Source organism: Aythya fuligula, chromosome 2 (genome assembly GCF_009819795.1).
Source record: "Aythya fuligula isolate bAytFul2 chromosome 2, bAytFul2.pri, whole genome shotgun sequence".
Lineage (NCBI taxonomy): Eukaryota > Metazoa > Chordata > Aves > Anseriformes > Anatidae > Aythya > Aythya fuligula.
In genome coordinates this window covers 48,585,981-48,609,619 of record NC_045560.1, presented here as the reverse complement: position 1 = coordinate 48,609,619, position 23,639 = coordinate 48,585,981, and positions in this window count along the sequence as shown.

Below are 23,639 nucleotides of genomic sequence, written 5' to 3'. Positions count from 1 at the left end.
CAAGACAGATGGCTGTTGTAGCTGTGTAATATGCTGCCTGACTAAATCTTACTGTTGCCTTCTGTACTTTTATTATTGATGGGGAGAAGGTGCTTCTGGTTAATAAAGGTGATAACATAAAACACTACCGCTCCTTCCATTTACCTCAAGTTTCTGAGAGGATTTAGACATTGTTTCTGGTATACCTCTGCCTGTGTGGATTTTAATGAAACTCCACCTGACAGGAAAATAGCCAAGGCAGTAAGTGGGTTTCCTTTCCATTAGCCAATGAAGAAGTTAAACATGCAGTAAGGCTGGGACTTACTCTGCTCTGCTTCCCATCTTGTAATATCAAGAGCAATAATACCTGATATACTTTCCAAAATTTTTTATACTGAATTCAGTTAGTCAACCATATAGAATGTACCATGAGGACTTCAGAACCACATCAATGTTCTCCATGATGCCAACTGGACAATGTCTATAACTGTCTATACTCATGAAAGGAAGATGATGCAAAGCTGGCATTGCTATATGCTATTTGGTTGAAATCAAAGCATACAGGACAGCAGTATGAGATGAAATTTATTCAGAGGCAATTGGTATAACTACAGATGGGTGAGCATCACCTCTGTGCATGGAACAGATCCTCCTGGAAGCAATGTTAAAGCACATGCAAGACCAGGACGTGATCCAGGACAGCCAGTGTGGCTTCACCAAGGACAAATCATGCCTAATCAATCTGGTGGCCTTCTGTGATGGGGTGACAGCATCAGTTGACAAAGGAAGACCAACAGATGTCATCTACTTGAACTTCTGTAAGGCTCTTGACATGGTACCACACAACATCCTGATTTCAAAATCAGAGAGATATGGATTTGAAGGGTGGACCATTTGGTGAATAAGGAATTGACTAAAAGGTCGCACCCAGAGAGTAGTGGTCAATGGCTCTATGTCCAGGTGGAGGCCAGTGACAAGCAGTGTCCCTCAGGGGTCTGTCTTGGGACCAGTGCTTTTTAATATCTTAATCAATGACATAGATGATGGGATTGAGTGCACCCTCAGCAAGTTTGCAGATGACAGCAAGCTCAGTAGTGCAGTTAACACAACAGGGGGAAGTGATGCCACCCAAAGGGACTTGGATAAGCTTGAGAAGTGGGCCCATGTGAACCAAATGAGGTTCAACAAGTCCAAGTGCAGGGTGCTGCACCTGGGATGGGGCAATCCAAGGCATGAGTACAGACTGGGAGAAGAACCTACTGAAAACATCCCCTGTGGAGAGGGATTTGGGGGTTCTGGTGGATGAGAAGCTAGACATGAGCCAGCAGTGTGTGTCTTCAGCCCAGAAGGTCAACCACATCCTAGGCTGCATCAAGAGAGGCATGGCCAGCAGGTCAAGGGAGGTGATTAACCCCCTCTACTCTGCCTTTGTGAGGCCCCACTTGGAGTACTGCATCCAGGTCTGGGTACCCTAGTACAAGAAAGATACGGACCTGTTAGAACATGTCCAGAGGAGGACCACAAAGATGATCAGAGAACTGGAGCACCTCTCCTATGAAGAAAGGCTGAAAGAGCTGGGGATATTCAGCCTGGAGAAGAGAAGGCTCCATGGAGACCTCATTGTGGCCTTTCAATACTTAAAGGGTTCTTATAAAAAGGATGGAGAGGGATTCTTTACTCTTGTAGGTAATGAAAGGACAAGGGGGAATGGTTTTAAACTGAAAGAGGAGAGATTTAGATTGGATCTTAGGAAGAAAGGCTTCGCTCAGAGAGTGGTGAGGCACTGGAACAGGTTGTCCAGAGAAGTTATGGATGTCCCATCCCTGGAGGTGTTCAAGGCCAGGTTGGATGAGGCTGTGAGCAACCTGTGGGTGGCATCCCTGCCTATGGCAGGGGGGTTGGAACTATATGATCTTTAAGGTCCCTTCCAACCCAAGCCATTCTATGATTCTATGATTTCTTCTTCTTCCAGTTATACTTCATAGAACTTGTTTATTCTTGAGTTTTGGTATTGGTGTTGAAGGTTAACAAATAAATAACCTTGCATAATATGTAAAATAGAAAGATTTTCATAAAATTCTAATGGAGTCCAAAATGTTTGTATTTTCCAGGATTTTTAATTTTACTGTTAATAGTTTGGCAAGCTCTATTAAGGCACTGCAACTGGTACAATCAATAGCAAGAGACAAGGTATTTATCAGTACAGCAAGGATGGACAATTTAACACAGCACATCACCTCTTTTTTTTTTTTTTTTTTTTTTACATTTTTCAGTTTCACAACTACAAGACAAGCTGTGTTTTAAATATAAGTGCACTACATATAATTTTTTTTTGTGTTATGTTTTGAGGGGTTATGTTTTCATGGACATATTAATTGAATTGAGAAATACCTCAAGTTTTGCCTGTAATTTTTTTCACTGTAAGCATCTTCTTATTCAGTTTAGATGTTTTCCTTTGTCTTACAGGTATAGAGAATCACAGAAAGTGACTAAGTAAAGTGCAGACCTGCTTGGCCATGTATAATATAGCAAAAGGTTATACCTCTTATACCTCTTATACCTCTTGTCAATGTCCCTTTTGATGACCCCAGAGATATCTAACTTTTGGTGACTCTGGAGATTTCTATTTTTTCATCCTAAAATAGATTTTATTCTTTCTTCCTTTAGCTTTACAATTACCAGTCCACAGTTTCTGTTGTTTTTTGTTTTGTTTTGTTTTTGATTGTTTGTTTGTTTATCTGACAATCTTTGAAAATAGCATGGTTTATCATACTTAGAAATGTTTGGGTTTTGTTGTTGTTTTTTTTGTTTGTTTGTTTGTTTTTTTGTGAGTGGTATTACTTACACCTGTGTCTTCCTTATCTGCAGGATGTTTGCGAAGAATAAAGCATTCATAAAACCTTTCAAAGCTATGAGGCAGAAGTAAAAATAATAACATTTGGAAAATAATAACATTTCCTTGTTTCTTTTATTATTTTTCTTCTGACATTCACTTGTAAAAATCATGTTTTCCGAGTGAATTTCCATATTGAATCTGCAAAGCTGCTAAAGATTAATCAACATAGAGCTTCTCATGTGTTTTAGCATTACTCCTGTAAAGGAGGTTATTGCAGGAATGTTGACTATTGCACAACGTATTATTTTTATCATAGGAATTATCAATAGATAAACTCCTTTCATTTGAAACTCAAAAAGCTACTATTATTTCCATGTATTTATGTTGTTCTTTCAATATCTTATATTTAACTGAATGAGTCATGACTGTCTTTTGATAATACTGAAATAACAATTCCACTGGGATCACTGTAGGTGCACTTGACAATGCTGCCCCCAACAGCTGCTCTGCCTTCTTCTGCAAACTGAGGAAATAACTGAGCTGCAGAAGTACCAAATGTGCTCTTCCTATGGCTAAATTAAGACCCTTGCCTCATTCTGAAATTCAGGGCTGCATAAGAGAAGTAAATAAATCAAGAGATGGCATTTAGCCATCCATCAGCACCATAAAATATTGCTTGATCGCCCTCTATTCCTAGTACTCTCCACTCCAGGTTGCCCTCTTCTAAATCCTTAGTAAACCTCAGGCTACAGTAGAACAATTTGTTGTAAGTAGAGTGTACTGGTGTAAGGTGTATATATCATTAATTACCTCTGAGGATCTTGGACCACATCTCAGCTCTGCAGTGATGAGCAAACTGAAGTGTCATTTGGTATACAAATGAACTCTAGATATTACAAAACTCACATTACTGCTGTCACCAAGGTTAGTAAGTTCTTCTTTTGTCTCCTACAAAACAAGAGATGTCTTCTACGCCTCTGAACAGGGATCCTTGTATGGTCTGTTCTCTTAAGATTATTTGTGTAGAATTTCATTTTCTCAGCAAAAGACAGGTATAAGAAAGGAAAACAGTTTAAGACCACTTTTAGAGTAATTAAATGCCTTATTAGGAAAAGCAATTTGGTTCCCGATCTCAAGTGTATTCATGATTTCACTTCAGGTTATTTTGCGTTATTTGACAAATCAAGTATTTTAGTGGTGCCTGAGAATTCACTCGTATGTTCTGTACTAAGAAGAAACTAAAAAGGTGCTCTGCCTCCTCCAAAACATGTATCTTAGGTAATGAAAAACAAATTTATTCTGAAGGATGATTTCCTTCCAAGTAGATTCTCCATACAAACACTTAGAGTCAGTGGTACTCCTAGTGACTGGTATTTTGCTCTTATTCCAGACCCTTAGTCATGCATTGTTTGCTGAGCATGGAGAGAGCATTGCAGTCTTTATGATGATTTCTGCTACAGAGGAGTCCATTTAGAAACAGATAGTGGACTGATGCAATGACACGGTAACCCGCCTGGTGGGTGAAGGAAAGGCTGTTGATGTAGTCTGCCTAGACTTCAGCAAAACCTTTGACACAGTCTCCAACAGTATTCTCGTGGAGAAGCTGGAAGCCTATGGTTTGGACAAGTACACTCTGCTGGGTTAAAAACTGGCTGGACAGCCAAGCCCAGAGAGTGGTGAATGGAGTGAAATCCAGCTGGTGACCGGTCACTGGTGGTGTTCCCCAGGGGTCGGTGTTGGGGCCCATCCTTTTTAATATTTTTATTGATGATGTGGATGAGGGAATTGAGTGCACCCTCAGTAAGTTTGCAGACAACACCAAATTGGAGGAAGTGTCAATCTGCTGGAAAGTAAGAAGGTCCTGTGGAGGGACCTGGACAGGATGTGTTGATGGGTGGAGGACAACAGGTTGAGGTTCAACACAGTTAAGTGCCAGGTGCTACACTTTGGTAACAACAACCCCATGCAATGCTACAGGATTGGGGGAGAGAGGCTGGAAATCTGTGCAGAAGAGAAGGATCTGGGGGTGCTCATTGATGCTTGCCTGAACATGAGCTGTCAGTGTGCCAAGGTGGCCAAGAAGGCCAAGAGCATCCTGGTTTGTTATCAGGAATCATGTAACCAGCAGGACCAGGGAGGTGATCGTCCCCCTGTACTCTGCTCTGGTGAGGCCGCACCTCAAGTATTGTGTTCAGTTTTGGGCCCCTCAGTCCAAGAAGGCCCTGACATTGAGGCCCTGGTACGTGTCCAGAGAAGGGCTATGAACCTGGTGAAGGGCCTGGAACACAAATCCTGTGAGGAGTGGCTGAGGGAACTGGGGTTGTTTAGTCTGGAGAAGAGGAGGCTCAGCAGAGACCTTATTGCTCTCTACAACTACCTACAACTCTGCTTATTGCTCTCTACAACTACATCTGCAGGAAGCTGTGTGGGGCTGGGCATTGGCCTCTTCTCACAGGTAGCTAGTGATTGGACTAGAGGGAATGGCCTCAAGTTGCGCTGGGGAAGTTCAGGTTGGAAATTAGGAGACATTTCTTCTCATAAAGAGTAGTTAGGCGTTAGAACAGGTTTCCCAGGGAAGTGGTGGAGTCGCTGTCCCTGGGAGTGTTTAAGGAAAGGTTGGACGTGGTGCTTAGGGACATGGTTTAGTGGGTGATATTGGCAGTAGAGGGATGGTTAGACCAGATGATCTTGGAGGTCTTTTCCATTCATTCTATGAATGAAAGGTAAGTTTTCATTTGCAGTTTTGCCTTTGCAAGATCTGCAGATGCATAGCAAAAGTACAGAGCATATAGTTCACAGCTGTATGCTTCAGAAACAGTAAGTTTACTAATTATTATTCTTTCTCTCCTTTTGGATATTTTTTGTTACTTTACACATATACACTGAGTAAGATTTTATTCATTTTGTGCAGATCTTAAAAATAAATAAATAAATTGTACCAATATGCATCATGTCACTTCAGAAAATTTGCAAAAGTGATAGCAATTGATTCCATAAAATAAATAATTGTCCTGAACACCAAATTGAAAGCTAACTTTATATATAAATAAAGACACGAAGTATGTACTAGTCTGTGATAACACTCTCTCTCTCTTTTTCTTACCTTCTCTCTCTCTTTATCTCTCCCTCCCCCTTTTAAACCTTGTTAATTCAGATCAATCCTTCAGTCGTAATATTGCCTTTGGGTAACATGCCAGCCTATGGAATTATATGTTTGAACACAGGGCCAAACTAGCAGTTATTCCCCTGCCACTAAAGGTGAAAAGGTTTCCAGTAAATCAGGTTACTTTTCCACAGGGTAAGCGGTGTTAAATACAGTCTCTCTGGGTACTTCATCAATATGATTAACCTATTGGCATTATAGTTATCAAATTACAGTATAAGAAGTCATACAGTTAAAAATAAATCTGTTTTCCATTGAGAAAAGCTATTTAGGTGGAGACTACTATATTAAAAGCTTGCAGAGTATATATATAGTAGAACCATAGTTCATGGGGAATCATTACCACAATGGAGGTTTTCAAAATTAAACTTTGAACAGTGTCTTAAGATGAGTAAAAAGCTCTCGGGGGATTCAAGGTACATACCATATAGGGCCATCATCTTATTAGTGTTTTATTACTAACCCTATTAGAAGTCTCCAAGCTGAGACAGATTACAGCATGTGGATTGTAGAGGTATTTGTATACACTTTGCAACTCACACAAAATGTTCACCTTGGGATCTTGGTCCCTGTAGCTGAGTTAAATGGCTGCCCTAATTCCACTACCATGGCTGCAACAGTCCCTTAATGTACCATAAATCCAGTCAAGTACTTTGACCTCTTTATTCATTGTCACTGTAGCTCCTGAAATTGTCCATTCTAGCAAAGGGCCCGCAGGAGTTTGGTTCTTTTGACAAATGTGGGGGAATGCAAGCTGGTTTCCTGCAAAATGTAGTTGTGCTGTTACTCCAGAGAAAATAGAGGCAGTGAGGAGAAACTGTAATGCACATCAGATGGTATGGTCATTACTTCCTACTGCATGCAAATTATTCATAGAGTTTAATCAAATACATTGCAATGCATGAAGTGTCTGACTGTTCAGGGTCACATATTCAGTGTTGCTTATTGATTTCGTGTTTAGTTGATGAGAAGTGTTAGAAGTGATGCAAAGAAGTTACTCTGGACAAAGAAACCTGGTGCCTGTATAAATGTTTATAAACTACAGATGAGTATTCATTGCAGTTCCTTTCAGATTCTACTCAGTAATTTCTTTAGGTCTGCATTAAACATAGTTCATGCATAGTTCATGCTTTTTCAAGTCAAACAGGGCTTTTGACTATGGTATGTACAACTTCCAATAAAACACTTTTCAGACAATGAAGAGTGCTCAGATCACCTTTGTAATCAGAGCTCTCCTATTAAATTAATCATAGTATCTCAAAAAATAAAGGTAGGTGAGGGTTCCTAGCAGGACCAGATATCATACAATAAGATATTACTTAAACAAATAATAATAATAATAATAAAAAGTATATATATATTCTTTTCAATTTTTATTGCTCTTAAACAAACCAAATTCTACAATAAACCTAAATGTACTGATGAAACTGTTGTAGGACTTTTCAGTCCCTGCAAAATTTATGTTGTACTGCATGATGACAATCCATATCTAGAAGGTGTAAAAATATGATCTTTATTATGTTTGGTGGAGATCATTTGAAAACTAGAGTGGCCTGCATTTATCCAAAAGAAGAATGTTGTTGACTTCTTTCTGTCAAAAATTTATTTTACTAGCATGTAGGACTTTTCACATCTCCATTCAAATAGCTATGTTGTTGACTTAACATCATTAATTTTTTTACTGCATTATGTGGAAAAAATATACTACATTCTTGATTTCTGTTTGCTTAATATTTAAGACTTGATGTAGTCCCAAGCTGTGTACTTCACCTATGCTAGTTAATAGTGAGCTGATACATGGTAATTAATAAATACTGACCTCATTAAAAATATGTTTCTACTTATTATAAACATTATTTTTCTGTGCTACCAAGTTTCCAAGTCACTGAATTATTTGCAGATTATTTTCTGACCTCTCAGATATATGATATTCCCTCAGGAAACTTGAAAAAAAAATGGATTGTATTTATTAGCTGAATTGTTTTTATAGAATCTAAAGGTGTTCTTAAAAACTGTTGGAGAAATTATACACTAGAGGGAAGAATCCTTACATTAAGAGCAAAAAACAATGAGTGCTTAGCCAGTGAAGTTTTGAGTAATGTTTCTTTACTATTATTTGTTAATATAATACCATATTTATACAATAAATGACATGACATATTTTGTTTCATTCAGTGAATTAATGAATACATTGGATTAATAAAATAAAAACTGAAATATTTAACTTAATCTTTTGCTTAACTTAATCAAATTATGTTTCAAATGACTATGACAATAAATTTGATTACTGTTGTCATCATAATACAGTGGCATATCAGCCTAACAGGAAGAAAAAAGCTCCCAGTGTGTGTTGTAACCAATTTGAATTCTTGAATCATTTTTAGTGTCTCAGGAGAATGTATCTCAAACTAATCTTTCTTAGAGGTGTAGCTTTTACAGATTTTAACTGGAAATCAGCTGTTGTTACTGAGATCAGAACTCGCTATATTTTTTGAAAAATGCTATTTTCAATGAATTATCTAAATCTTATTTGAAGACCTCTGAATGAGGTACACTGATCAATTTCTGTGCTTTTTTTTTGTTTTATATCAGAACACTGTGGGAGGGGAAAAATAAAAACAAACGAATATTTAATATTTAGAGTGATAGGTGTTTTTTTGTTGTTGTTTTTTTTTTTGTTTTGTTTTGTTTTGTTTTTACATATAATAAAAATACAAAACTGAAATTGTCAAACTGATGATGTTAATTAAATGTTGAAATTGCAGGACTTGTACTACTTGCTAAACCAAATAGAAAATTTCTCTATCTTACCCATCATCCTAGCTGCAGATGATGCCAGGTACATATAAAGAAGAGTCTATACTCATTCTTTATCTAATTAGCACTGAATTAATATGTATTTCTTTTTCTGAGGGGAATTCTTTCTCATTCCTTAAGTGTGTTAGATTAGGTACTAATGTTTTGCATCATCTTGAAGCATTTGTCCAAACTTCTATATTTTCTAGAAAACTCCATATTGTCATCCATGGCTGCTTCTAAATCATCTTCAAAACACTCTAATTTATTTATAATCCTATTCTTATGATAATAAATGTGCCACTGCATAGTACAGTGCAGAGCGATCTCTTTTTTTTTTTTTTTTTTTTTGAATAGGATCCAAAGAACAACTGGATCCTATTAGAACATTAGGACCATTTAAAAATGCAGGAAAAGTTAAAGTAACAATGGATTTAATCTATCAGTCTTAATCCAAAATCCCTGGTCTATAAACTATTCTATTCTCAGGTTTCTCAGATTTTTTATGTACCTATTATGCAGTAACACCCAGGATCATTTAGGCTAAGATATAAAATGTATGATGACATTAAAGAATTAGGCTTTTGTGGCAGAATCTTAGAATGTATAAGGCAGAAATGAGGTAAAAACTTGATGGGCTTTATAGAAATTAGCACACTGGAAAACTTTAGTAACCAAAAGGAAAATGTTCTCTCAGATCCTAGCCTCTGCTAAAGTTTGGATGCCTTAGCCTGTATCATAGCACTGTATCATAGAAACATAGAATGGCTTGGTTTGGTAGAGACCTCAAAGACCATCCAGTTCCAACCCCCCTGCTATAGTCAAGGTCACAACCCACTAGATCAGGTTGCTTAGGGCCTCATCTAACCCGGTCTTGAGCACCTCCAGGGATGGGACATCCACAGCTTGTCTGGGTGACCTGTTCCAGTGCCTCATCAGTAGGAGCAGTTGATTCTGAAATCCACGTGATAGAATTTCAGGTGCCTCTATAATTTTATTATTTTTTTCTTTGAATTTCATCCTCCTTTTCCTTGCTTTTTGGAGGTCCTCTAGCCCTGGATTTGATGGAAGTTCAAATAATGGATGTAGCAAAGTTTAATGGAAAACCAAAGTTAATAAATGTTTTTAGAATCATTGTTAAAAGTTGTTATTATCATATTGGCAAGACTTTGCCAAGGATTCTGTATTCAGTTTGGCCTTCCCTGTCTGAAACAAATGAGCCCAACCTAGAGATACAGGGAAGGACAACCATGTGATTGGAAGAATGGAGATTCCTGCTCATGGAAAGAAACTCAAAGAGCTGACTATGTTTAGTCAGGGAAAACAAAGCTGAGCAGGGAAATGATTGTCTCTGTAAATGGATCAGAAAGGTAAACACTGGCAGGGAAAGAGTTCTTTAAGCTTAAGGACAATGTTGACACAGACCCAGTGGGCATATCCCTCTTATGAATATATTTACAATGGAAATTAGCAGGTGGCATAGCCATCAGAGGAGTGAAGGTGTGAAAAGATTTCTATCACAATAATCAGTACTAAGAATAAAATTTCTTAAATATAAGCTTTCATGACCACATGATGACAAGTGAGACTGAATGATGTCATTACCAGAAAGGCAGGTGGTACAGGTGATAACCTGCAGCACTGGCACTGTACAATTCTAGCACAGAGGTATCTCCTCATCTCTGTGCAGTCCTGAATAGTTTGAAGAGAGAAATACTAGATAAGATGTATCTGACTCCTGATACTGGGCATAGAACTGTGATCCTTTTGTCATCTCAGCAAGGGTGTGAGGAGGACTGATTTTCCTGGTGTTTGCATTACACCCAGGATTTGACCTTTTTTTGCATTGATGCTGTTAGCTTTTTAAAGTTATTGCATTCTGGAAGTGGACTTCTGATCTGAACTGTGGATTCAGTAGTTGTGAAAATATTATTGTCAACAACAATAATATATCAGATTTTATTATGTGAATAGCTTTTCATTGTGTTATATGCTACACAGAAAAGAAATAATTCTGAGCAAAGGAAATTTGAAAATTGTGAATATACAGCACATAATACTAATAAATAGTACCTGAAACTGGATATCCTATGAATTTTCTTGGGGTAATAAAAGAATAATTGTTAATGTGTTTATAAGCTGCTGCCAAAATATTATATTTTATATTTGATGGCACAGATTATATATATTAACACTGACAGTTCACATTAAGATTTCTGCTACCCACTATGCCGTTTTTATCCACAATTATGCTTTTAGGTTCTATAGTATTTTATGGAATAACTAATGCAGATGGGAAATGTCAGTAATGTCATGATATTTTAATTCTGTAGCAAGGTTAGTCCTGCCTCTATGCAGTCAGGTTGAGGAGACTAGCCTTGATGTAGCAAGCAGAGCCAGAGCCACACACCATATCTGTGCTGTTCAGCATATCAGTGTGCTTTGTCACACAGCCATGTAACTGGCAGGGAGTGGTGCATATGGGTCTGCAAAATGCTCTGCTTTCATATCACATTCATTTATGGATATAGCTTCTTTCATGCTCTGGAGAGCACACCTACCAACTTCCCAAGCCTGTGCTTCCAGACCTTGTCTGCAAGACTTCTCTTGAGGCAGTGGTGGGACTTACCATCCACAGGCAAATTAGTTGGCAGTGCTCCAGCTATTCAGCAGTTGTCCAGTGCTCTTTTGGTAGCCTGGTCTGGGAAGTGTCCAAAAGGAAGAAGAAACTTGCATTTTCCTAGCAGTGAGATCCAATTGAAAAATTGTGTACAAGTAAAATAGTTCATTTTCTTTAATTAGTTTTGTATATTTATATATATTAGAATAAAATTACTGAAAAACTTTCAATGAAATATATCTCATTTGTGTAATATAAGTTTCGGAGAATAAAACTTTTTAATAACCTCTGATACAAACAAATTGTTAGTGTGTAGTACATGTGTGTGTGTGTACATCTGACAGTACAAAACAAAACAAAACAAACAAACAAAAAAAAAAACATAGTTTGATGCAGCCATGGACCTTCCATTTGTAGGATGTTGTATACACTGTGGGGAACTGTTCAGTGACAGAGCCTACAAGCTGATGTGGAAGAGAAGTTCATCAAAAATTTCTGAATGAGTAGAAATTTCTGATACTTACTATGCCTCCAACTTTCAGATTTAGGAGGGCAAGTTGGCACTGTGTGAGAGAGGAATGAAAGGATGAGTACCACTCATATTTAGCTAAGTTTTGTATTCTTCATTATCAAGCTTATTGCAAAGGTTATTAAACTGAGTTCAAAACCAAGCAAAACAAGGTTTGTAACTTGGGTCCCACCTGTTAAAGGACTAAAAATTTTACAAGTTAAAATAAGAATATGTAGTAAAATCAACAGAAGAGAATTACAGAGCTTGCTTTCTTTTGCACTGAAATATGCATTATGTGAAAGTCAGGGAAAAAGACTGATTTGACAAAAGGAGGGGAGAGAGTAGAGAAAATGGATCAAAAGGGTTTTGATTTCTTTACTGCACACTAATAACCCCAGCAGATAAACTACAATTATCCCATAAACAAGTTGTGCTTGTAATAAAAAGTACAGCAGTATTAGTTTATATGCACTAAGGACTGGTTCAGATCTATTTTACAAACTTAGGCTTTATGGGGGTTGGCTGTATTTTGAGGGTAGTTGACGAGAAAAAAATATCAGCAGAATTTTTTTTCCAGTTCTCTCTAAACCGGATGAAGAGTGAGTAAGTTTGTGTATTTCCAATTTTTGTGCAGGGCTAGAAAACTTCACAGTTCAGTGTCACTGGAATGATACCCACATAACCAGAAACTTCACTGGCATAATCTGACTTCTTCAGGCCTTTTGAATCACTTTTAAGTAACCCAGTAGATTTTATTTTCCTCAAACCATTTTAATGTCATGTTTGCAGTATCAAGAGGGTCTATAGAGAGCTCTTGAAATGGGGATAAGATGGCAAGCAGAGTAAAGAAACTAAAATTAGATTTGATTTGGGTCCTGAGCGACAGTTTAGTTTAACTGTTTCCTGAATATTTTGTCAGTGGTTGGTAATCATGTGCCAAAGATATATATATATATATATTTATTTTTCATTATGCTGAATTACACATGCCATCTTTCCTTTAGAAACATATAGGTGAGGTCAAACAGTGGTTGAGTAATATTTTCCTCCTTGGCTATGTGGCCTTCTATCTTCATGTTTTTCTTATTTTACCTTAGGTCAGAGCAGAGAGCAGAGCCCAAAGAAAAAGAACTCCATCCAAAATCCATGCCGGCTCCAGAAAGTCATTTGTGGAAAGTAGATGGAAAACCAATCAAAATGTCTCATCAGCAAAATTAGTATTTATGAAATTAGTGATGGAGCAGAACTAGCAGAGTGATTGCATTATAAACACTCAAAATGTAGAGGGAGGGAACAGAGATTTTGCTCATTTTCCCTCCCACTGCTAAAGCACTGTATTTAATTGACTTACAATTTTTCCCCTAATATATTTCTTTATGAAACCTGCCTTGAGCAATGGATACATTATTGTTCACCGAGGGTTGTGCCTCATTTGTTCCTGTAGATTGTGCCTAATTAACGCTAACTTGTCTGTACATAAAAAGTACAATAGGCTGTCCTTTCCAATTTAATTCCGACAGTTTAATCGAATCTGTATTCTTTCAAAAATAATTAGATCATTTACACTTCATTAACATGTAATGTAATGTTGAAGCATTCATCATAATGATTTCTTATTTTTCTTGTGCAATATTATCTCCTCTAATGAAACTGTTAACACCATGCATGTCTTAATTAGCTTTATCATATCACTGACAATTTAGGGGAGAGCTGCATTTTTACTAATGAAATTAAATTAGTTTAATAGGTATATTTGAAGAATAATATGCTGTATTAATGAAAAATATTAGAAACAGTCTTACCTTTACATACCATCTAGTAGTTCCTACTCATTCTTTCATTTTTTTCCATTTCTATCTCTCAGCAATAAGATGTCAAATGTACAAGCACCACCTTTTCCTTTCATCGTTGCTAAACAAAGTGATGCTAGGCATCTCTCAGATATACTAATAAATCATAGAAAACACTGGTGATAAGAAAACAGAGATGGTAGCACACCCTACTTCCTCATAACCCTAACCCCTTTGGTTTGAGAGGAGTTTCCCTGCAGATTTCAGTGCCTCATCTCCAAATGCCTTCAGAAATGTTGTTTATGGATTAAAGCTGATTCTCTGATCCATTTAATGAAGGAGATATTCTGTGTTTACAAATCTTGGCCAAAAATTAGTGGTACTAAGGTCTAACTGCATATTACTAAGAAGCCACTACTCCCATGGCCCTGGAAATCTTGGTGTCAGCACTCATCTTTCAAAAAGTATTCAAAAGCTATTCACATTCTGGAAAAATTCTTGCAATGAAGGATGTATTTGTAAATATAAATAGAAAAGAAATTGCCATGAAGCATCTCTTGGAAAGTACTTAGTACACTTAGATTCAAAGAAGCTAGTGAGAAAGTTGTGCTCTGTATTACATAGGAAGCATTCAGCAACTGCCCAGATTCATCTATAAACTAGCTGCAGGTCCTCAGATGTTTTTACAGACAGCTAAGCTTCTTTCCCTCAACTGTCTCTGTCTTGCCAATATGAGGAATGTGCCATATTCTTGTGTACTACAGCTGAGTGAATGTTGCAAAGCAAAACAAAAATTGTAGACTATTGTTAGAATAAAATACATAGATTTGTTGCTATCAATATTCAGGACATCTTTAATTTTGTTCTGCTTGAATACTTGTACAAGCAATTTTATATTCAAAGAATGTCTTCTGAAGTATTATAAGTCTGGAGCGCACATATGTAAAGAGTGTACAAGTCTGGGAGGAATCTTTCTGAAATATAGCTTCAAATGTCCAATCAGCAGGTGTAAGCAGCTTCACATTCCATGTGACCAATCCCATATTACGTTCCTAAGCATGCAGTGGCAAATATTAACCAAGACTGAGTTGATATGTATTTTAAATAAACAAGCCATAGGTAGGAACATATTTGGGAGAGAGGTAGGAACAATTTGTGAGAATTCCCATTCTCCCAAAACACTTTCTAGTATAAGTTTCCCAAGATACGTATGATTCTTACCTACAGCCCTGCTCCTGGACATGTCAACTCAAACAAAATTCTCAGTCCAATGATTCTGACCAGTATGAAGGATATCTAAGATATCCTTTTTCAGCATTCAGCAATCACAAGTCCTATTTCAAAAAACTCCACCTTTTAGGAAAGTATCCAATCCAAAGTGGGCTAGTTTGCAGAAGTGTAGCTTAAACACACAGTAGTTTTTCTCTTTGAAGTTATTGCATCCTCTGATGTATTTAAGTATTATGAAGTCCTCATTATATAGCAGTGAAAACTGAAACAGGTATTAAAAGATATTTTTGGACAGAGCTTAGGTTCACTGTTAATAAATAAATAAATAAATAAATATTTTTTTTCAATAGGAAATGGCATAATGAGATAAATTGAGGGAATTTGGGCCAGAATCATGAATATACTCTCAGAGCATGATATGGAAAATGTGGAACACCTACAACTGAACTGATTTCACCAGGAATTGCAGCTTTGACTGATGTCTTCTAAGCTCTACATTTACAGTGAAACTGGACTTTAAACCTTCCATTTGGTTTAGTGCTACAAGGAATTATTTCTCAGCATAAATAGTATGATAATTAAAGAAGTTAAAATTATGGTTAAAAACTATTATAAATAAATAAATGCAAATAATTCAGTGATATATTATACAGATGTACCTCTAAAGGCGAGAGACCCAAGTAAAAGAGACCACCAGATTATTTCATGCATAAATGAATATTGATTATTACCAAAACTGTAAGAGTATTTTTTTTCAAAATACGAAGGTCAAATTATTCTTTCATTTATTATTAACTGTTGGTTTGGTTTGGTTTGGTTTGGTTTGGTTTGGTTGGTTTGATTTCCAGCAAGTTCTTCAGCTAACGGAAAATGGAGATCTCTTGTACAGAGAGGAAATGTTAAGGTTGGCTTCCTCGGAGGCATTTCTCAGGTGACATAATTGAGCCCTGGAATTCAGACTTCAGCAGTTTTCTAAACCACAGAAAGTATCACCAGTGTAAAACAAAATATTTAATATCATATTATGTGCACTTTTCAACAATTATGTTAATTTATCCCAGGAAAAGGTTTATCTGAGAATGTAGTGTTACTTTTGGTGCTGTATTTGTGTAGTTAAGTCTCTTATCAAGGGGGTTATAAATGAATAGAAAAATTCTGAAAACTAAAACTCTTATTAATATGCCTGAGAATGGATTTAGAGAAAAAATCTACATTTCATAATCAAATCTGGCCTTCATCATATTATGTCAGTTTACAGGTATTTGACATATTTGTCTTTGGACTAAAACTTCTTTTTTAATATCATTATTCTCTTTCAAACATTATCTTTCAGATTCTCCATCACTTGGATATATGCCCTGTCAGGTATTCTTGCATAATGATTTCTATGGGCAAGCTAAATAAAGTTCAGTTGTTTATACAGTAACTATTTGATTTATGTCTGTATTTGTTTGTAATTGTCTTATGGTTGTTCGTGTTAATTAGAGAATAAATATAGAAAAGATTTTTTAATGAAATGAATATATAGAAAAACACTAATAACATATGATGTCGTTTCTATAAACCAGTGTCAACCTTTCCTTTTCATGGTCTTATTGTGAATATTTAATGGAAGACATTTCAGAGATATAGAAAAGAACCTTTTTAAGAACCTTTCTTTCTTCTCTTAAGTAATTCATGGGAACATTTTCCCAACAGTTTCCCAATGTAATCAGTGTATTTTATGGAACTGCAAGCCAAGGGAGAAGAACCTGTTGCTCTGCTCTCTAATTTATTCCCCTCCACCCCCCTTTTTTTTAATTCTTATTTTACACCCCTTACTTATAGAGTAATTGAATATCCAGAGTTGGAAGAGACCCAGAAGGATCATTGAATCCAATTCCTGGATCCACACAGGATGACTCAAAAATCAGACCATATACCTGGGAGTGTTGTATAAGAGCCTTTTGAACTACTTCAGGCTTTGTGCTGTGACCACTTCCCTCAGGAGTCTGTTCCAGTAGTCAATTCATCTTTCAACGTTCTGGCACCATGAAGCTTCTCATGAGGTCACTTGATAATTAAAATGTCCCTGTTCTGCATCTTCCAATTATTTATGCATTTAGGTACAAATTCGCCGAGACACTGTAGGATCTTCTGAGGTACATGCTTAATGTTATCTTCCCTCATTGATACAGTCAAAGTTCAGCACATACTAATTTGTAAATATTTCTCAGAATGATGTCTTTTAAGAGAGGTGATATTTCCCCTTTACACAGCACTGGTGAGGCTACAGGTGGAGTAATGTGGCAAGTTCTGGGCCACACAGACTTGTGAGATATGTTGGACATGATGGAAAGCATCCAGCAGAGGGCCACCAAAATGATCAAGGGTCTTGGGCACCCCTCCTGTGAGGAGAGGCTGAGAGAGTTGAGACTGTTCATCCTGGAGAAGAAGAGAATCAGGGATGATCTTGTCTATCTCTATAAATACCTGAAGGGAAGTTACAAAGAGGACAGAACAATGATATTTTCAGTGGTGCCCAGTGCCAGGACAAGACTCAAAATGGGCACAAACTGGAACTCAAGAGCTTCTGTCTAAATATCAGAAAGCACTTCTTTACTGTGCGGGTGATGGAGCACTAGAACAGGTGGCCTAGAGAGGTTGTAGAGTCTCCCTCCTTGGAGATTTTCAAAAGACTTCTGGACATTTTCCTGGCCAACCCCCTGTACGTGGCACTACTTAAAGTTGGGGGGTTGAACCAGATGACCTCCAACCTGTACAATTGAACTGTTAAAGATCTTATTCACCACCAGAGACTATAATACTAGCAGCTACAGTAACGAAAGAGGAAAAGATCCCAACTTTTTCTGAGCTAAGTCTTTTGAGCCACCTTCAATCATACAGACTCTTTCTCCCACCCCTATCAATCCTTCATTTGACTCTCTCCTTGTCCTTGCCACTTGTGAAGTACCTCTCCACTAGGATCCATGTCTAGCAGCTACAACTGCACAATACTGCTGTTGCTATTCTCAGCTATTCTTTAACAAAACAGTTCAGTGACTGGCAGTTTGGCTTCCTCTCTTCCTCCATTCTGAAGAACCTGTGCAGCTGAAGCAGCTTTGAACAAGGGAAGAAGACACTGGTCTTTAGGAGAAGTGCAGGAAGGAACTGATTTTACCTTTCCTTTGATCTCTATCTACTGGGTGATATTTTCAAGTAAGGGCTAAAAAATCTGGATCCTCAAATCAGTTTCAATAATCAGAGCCCAGAGGTGTTCTGAATAGTTCAACACAGTAGCAGTCTGCCTGAAGGGCATCCCTCTTTAACTGTTAAATGGTCTGTAAACTTCACCCAGTTTGAAGCTTGTAAGAAAAGCTTTTATGAGATAGTTAAATCATAATTCACAGTGATATACTTTTGCTATGTAAGGATATTTCCTGTCTCTGTCTTCCAATACAGGCAGATAGGTATTTAATCAAATGGTTTATTACTGTTTTATTTGTTTCTTTGCTTGTTTGTTTGTTTTTAAGGAGTGATTTTTACATTGTGAATTACTGGATTACTGGAAAGTTATTACATCAAAATACAAGGATAAATGAACTTTTACAAGGTCTTAAATGGCAGCTGCAACTCTCTGAGAGATGGATGAGCTAGTTTGAATCCAAGCGGATCACCTAAATCTGGAGCTCTTGGTGTCTTACTTTCTGCAATATAAGTGGTTGAGCTAGCCACAATAAACCACAAATATGTCAACATCCCCTGCAGCAGCAAGCCTGAGTAACAGCATAGGCACGGTCTATGGATAGCAGGATGATATAGCCCAATACAGTAGTAATGCTGACATGCTGGATCTCCACTGGTCAGATCCGCAGCACAGGGCCATCCATGTATATCTCAGTAACAACACAGGGCAGAGGCAGCACAGAATTTAGAGAATGCCCTCTTCTTTATTCAGGTCAGGTGGACAGGGAACCCGTCTTCATAGTATTTGTCTTGCTATGTGAAGAATAAAATTTCAAAATCTTTAAAAACAGACACCAGTACTATACAACGCCCTCTTTCCAAAAAAAGGCATACTTTGTGGACGACAAGGACCACCTCATGGCAGGACAACCATGTGAACGACCTGGTCCACCTCGTGGCAGAACTCAAGAAGGAGGTCGAGAGGTTGAGGGATGTCAGGGAGAGTGAGCGGGAGATAGACTTGTGGAGTAACTCCCTGCAAGGTCTGAAGGACAGGTACCAGGGTGAGACACCCCAAATGGGGGTGGACCTCCTGCCCTGTTGCTGTTGGGCAGAGGGAGGGGACTTGGGAGTTCAGAAGAAATGGAAACAGGTCCCTGCTCAACATCGCAGGTAATGCCCCCCCACTGGCCCCACCTTCCCAGGTGCCCCTGCACAAAAGGTTTGAGGCCCTGGAGCTTGAGAGACCGGTAGTTGAGGAAGAGGTAGAAAGTCTACCCAGGAGGATGCCTAGGGCGAGCATGTCGACTCCACACCTCAGGCCTGCCTCCACCAAGACAGAAAGAAGGGTGATTGTTGTGGGCGACTCCCTTCTCAGGGGAACAGAGGGCCCTATTTGTCAACCCAACTCTACCCGTAGGGAAGTCTGCTGCCTCCCTGGGACCAGGGTCAGAGACATTACCAGAAAGCTTCCCAAGCTGGTTTGCCCCTCTGACTATTATCCTCCTTTAATAGTCGAGGCTGGCAGTGATGACATTGAAGAGAGAAGCCTGAAAACCATCAAACGGGACTTTAGGGGCCTGGGATGGTTAGTGGATGGAGCGGGAGCACAGGTGGTGATTTTATCCATCCCTACTGTGGCAGGGAGGGATACAGAGAGGACACGGAATGCCCACCTGATAAACACATGTCTCAGAGGCTGGTGGCAACAGAGAAATTTTGGGTTTTTTGACCATGGGGCACTTTACTCAGCACCCGGCCTGATGACCATAGACGGGTCCCTACCTCTTAGGGGAAAATGGATCCTAGGCCAGAAGCTGGCAGGGCTCATTGAGAGGGCTTTAAACTAGGTGAGAAGGGGGACAGGGCTGAAACAAGGCTTGTTAGAGCTGTGCCAGGGGGAACAATGGCAAGGCTGGGAAAAAAGGCAATGGCCCAGCTGAAGTGCATCTACACTAATGCACGCAGCATGGGTAACAAACAGGAGGAGCTGGAAGTCATCATGCTGCAGGCAGGCTACAACTTGGTTGCCATCACGGAAACGTGGTGGGACCACTCTAATGACTGGAGTGCTGCAGTGTCTGGCTATAGGCTCTTCAGAAGGGACAGGCAGCATGGAAGGGGTGGTGGTGTGGCTCTCTGTATCAGAGAGAGTTTTGATGTCATGGAACTTGAGGCTGGGAATGATAAGGTTGAGTCCTTCTGGGTTAGGATCAGTGGGAAGGCCAACAAGGGAAGCATCCTGGTGGGGGTCTGTTATAGACCGCTGAACCAGGATGAGGAGACTGATGAGGAGTTCTACAGGCAGCTGACAAAAGTTGCAAAATCATCAGCTCTTGTTCTTGGGGGGGACTTCAACTTCCTAGATATATCCTGGAAGCACAACATAGCCCAGAGAAAGCAGTCTAGGAGGTTTCTGGAGAGGGTGGAAGATTGCTTCCTGACAAAGCTGTTTAGTGAGCCTACCAGGGGAGGTGCACCGCTAGACCTTCTGTTCACAAAGAGGGACTGGTAGGAGATGTGGTGGTTGGGAGCTGTCTTGGGCAGAGTGACCATGAAATGGTGGCGTTCTCCGTTCTTGGAGAAGCCAGGAAGGGGACCAATAATACCGCTGTCTTGGACTTCCAGAGGGCTGACTTTGGGCTGTTCAGGACACTAGTTGGCAGAGTCCCTTAGGAGGTGGTTCTGAAGGGCAGAGGAGTCCAGGAAGGCTGGACACTCTTCAAGAAGGAAATCTTAATGGCACAGGAGCGGTCTGTCCCCACGTGCCCAAAGACGAGCCAGCAGGGAAGAAGACCAGCCTGGCTGAACAGAGAATAGTGGCTTGAGTTTAGGAGAAAAAAGAGGGATTACAATCTTTGGAAAAGAGGGCAGGCCACTCGGGAGGACTATAAGGATGCTGCGAGGCGGTACAGGGACAAAATTAGAAAGGCCAAAGCTCATCTGGAGCTCAATCTGGCTACTGCCATCAAAGACAACAAAAAATGTTTTTACAAATATATTAATGCAAAACAGAGGACTAAGGAGAATCTCCAGCCTTTACTGGATGCAGGGGGGGGAACTTAGTTACAAGAGATGAGGAAAAGGCAGAGGTACTTAATGCCTTCTTTGCCTCAGTCTTTAGCGGCAAAACCAGTTGCTCTCTGGATACCCAGTACCCTGAACTGGTAGAAGGGGATGGGGAGCAGAATGTGGCCCTCACTATCCATGAGGAAATGGTTGGTGACCTGCTACGGCACTCAGATGTATTCAAGATGATGGGGCCAAATGGGATCCACCCGAGGATACTGAGAGAACTGGCGGAGGAGTAGCCAAGCCGCTTACAATCATTTAACAACAGTCCTGGCTATCGGGGGAGGTCCCAGTCAACTGGTGGCTTGCAAACGTGACACCCATCTACAAGAAGGGCCAGAGGGCAGACCTGGGGAACTATAGGCCTGTCAGTTTGACCACAGTGCCAGGGAAGCTCATGGAGCAGATTATCTTGAGTGTCATCATGCACCACTTCCAGGGCAACCAGGTGATCAGGCCCAGTCAGCATGAGTTTATGAAAGGTAGGTCCTGCCTGCCTGATCTCCTTCTATGACAAAGTGACACGCTTGGTGGATGAGGGAAAGGCTGTGGATGTGGTCTACCTTGACTTCAGCAAGGCTTTTAAAACTGTTTCCCACAACATTCTCCTCAAGAAACTGGCTGCTCGTGGCTTGGACCAGCATACTCTTTGTTGGGTTAAAAACTGGCTGGATAGCTGGGCCCAAAGACTCGTGGTGAATGGAGTCAAATCCAGTTGGAGGCCAGTCGCTAGTGGTGTCCCCCAGGACTGGGGGCCAATCCTCTTTAATATCTTCATCGATGATCTGGATGAGGGGATCGAGTGCACCCTCAGTAAGTCTGCAGATGACACCAAGTTAGGTGCGTGTGTCAATCTGCTCGAGGGTAGGAAGGCTCTGCAGGAGGATCTGGATAGGCTGCACCGATGGGCTGAGGTCAACTGCATGAAGTTCAACAAGGCCAAGTGCCGGGTCCTGCACCTGGGACGCAATAACCCCAAGCAGAGCTACAGTCTGGGAGATGAGTGGTTGGAAAGCTGCCTGGCAGAGAAGAACCTGGGAGTATTGGTGGATAGTCGGCTGAACATGAGCCAGCAATGTGCTCAGGTGGCCAAGAAGGCCAATGGCATCCTGGCTTGTATAAGAAGCAGTGTGGCCAGCAGGTCTAGGGAAGTGATTGTCCCCCTGTACTTGGCTCTGGTGAGGCCGCACCTTGCGTAGTGTGTTCAGTTTTGGGCCCCTTGCTACAAGAAGGACACGGAGGTGCTCGAAAGAGTCCAGAGAAGGGTGACGAAGCTGGTGAGGGGCCTGGAGAACAAGTCCTACGAGGAGCTGCTGAGGGAGCTGGGTTTGTTCAGCCTGGAGAAAAGGAGGCTCGTGGGTGACCTTATCACTCTCTGTAGGTACCTTAAAGGAGGCTGTAGCGAGATGGGGGTTGGTCTATTCTCCCACGTGCCTGGTGACAGGACGAGGGGGAATGGGCTAAAGTTGCGCCAGGGGTGTTTTAGGTTGGATATTAGGTAGAACTTCTTTACTGAGAGGGTTGTGAGGCACTGGAATGGGCTGCCCAGGGAAGTGGTGGAGTCACCATCCCTGGAGGTCTTTAAAAGATGTTTAGATGGTGAACTTAGCGATATGGTTTAGTGGAGGACTTGTTAATGTTAGGTCAGAGGTTGGACTCGATGATCTTGAGGTCTCTTCCAACCTAGACAATTCTGTGATTCTGTGATTTTGTAAACATCTCAGAGCAAGACAAGAGTTGACTGAATCAGTTTGCTGAACCACATTTTAATCCCCACTACAATGCCACTAGGCTATCCCAGTCAACATTTTCTCTATACTGTTTGCACCAGATTGTCACCTGTTATGCCATTGTAATTCTGAAGCAAACTACAGCAATGTTACTCCAGTTTTATATTTGTCTGTGTAAAGACCATCTAGTTATGTGGCAGTGAGGGTAATATGGAAGGGGATATGTATTGTAACAATATTTGCCTGTAGGAATTGTTAAACCCTAGACAGTATTGCTCAACTGATTAGAAATTAAGCTTGATTTTTTTTTTTCAGTGTTCCTAAAGAAGTCATTTGCCTGTGTTTAATTCTCCCAGTGAAGCTGTCTGACAATTGTGAGCTAGCCTTACTATCTGCAAGGAGAGAGGCAGCAGCAACCTGATGGGAGCACCTACCTGGAACTAAAAGGGGATTCACTGAAATAAATATGCCGGGGGCTTGGAAGGATGAACTGGCTGCCATGTGAAGAGATGGCTTCACGGCCTGTTTACACACATTGTTGAATCCAGAGCATTGATTCTATGTTTGATGTGAAAAGAAATTAAAGCCCTGGTCTCATTAGATAACCGGTTATGGTTAAAGATCACAGAGAGAGTCTCTCTTCTTTTGTATGACACTGAATGAGTCTCAGCAGGCAGCTCCTTGTGCACAATTGATTTCAAGCAGAGTTTTGTCTGAAAGATGCTTCTAGATTATGGCAAGAAAGCA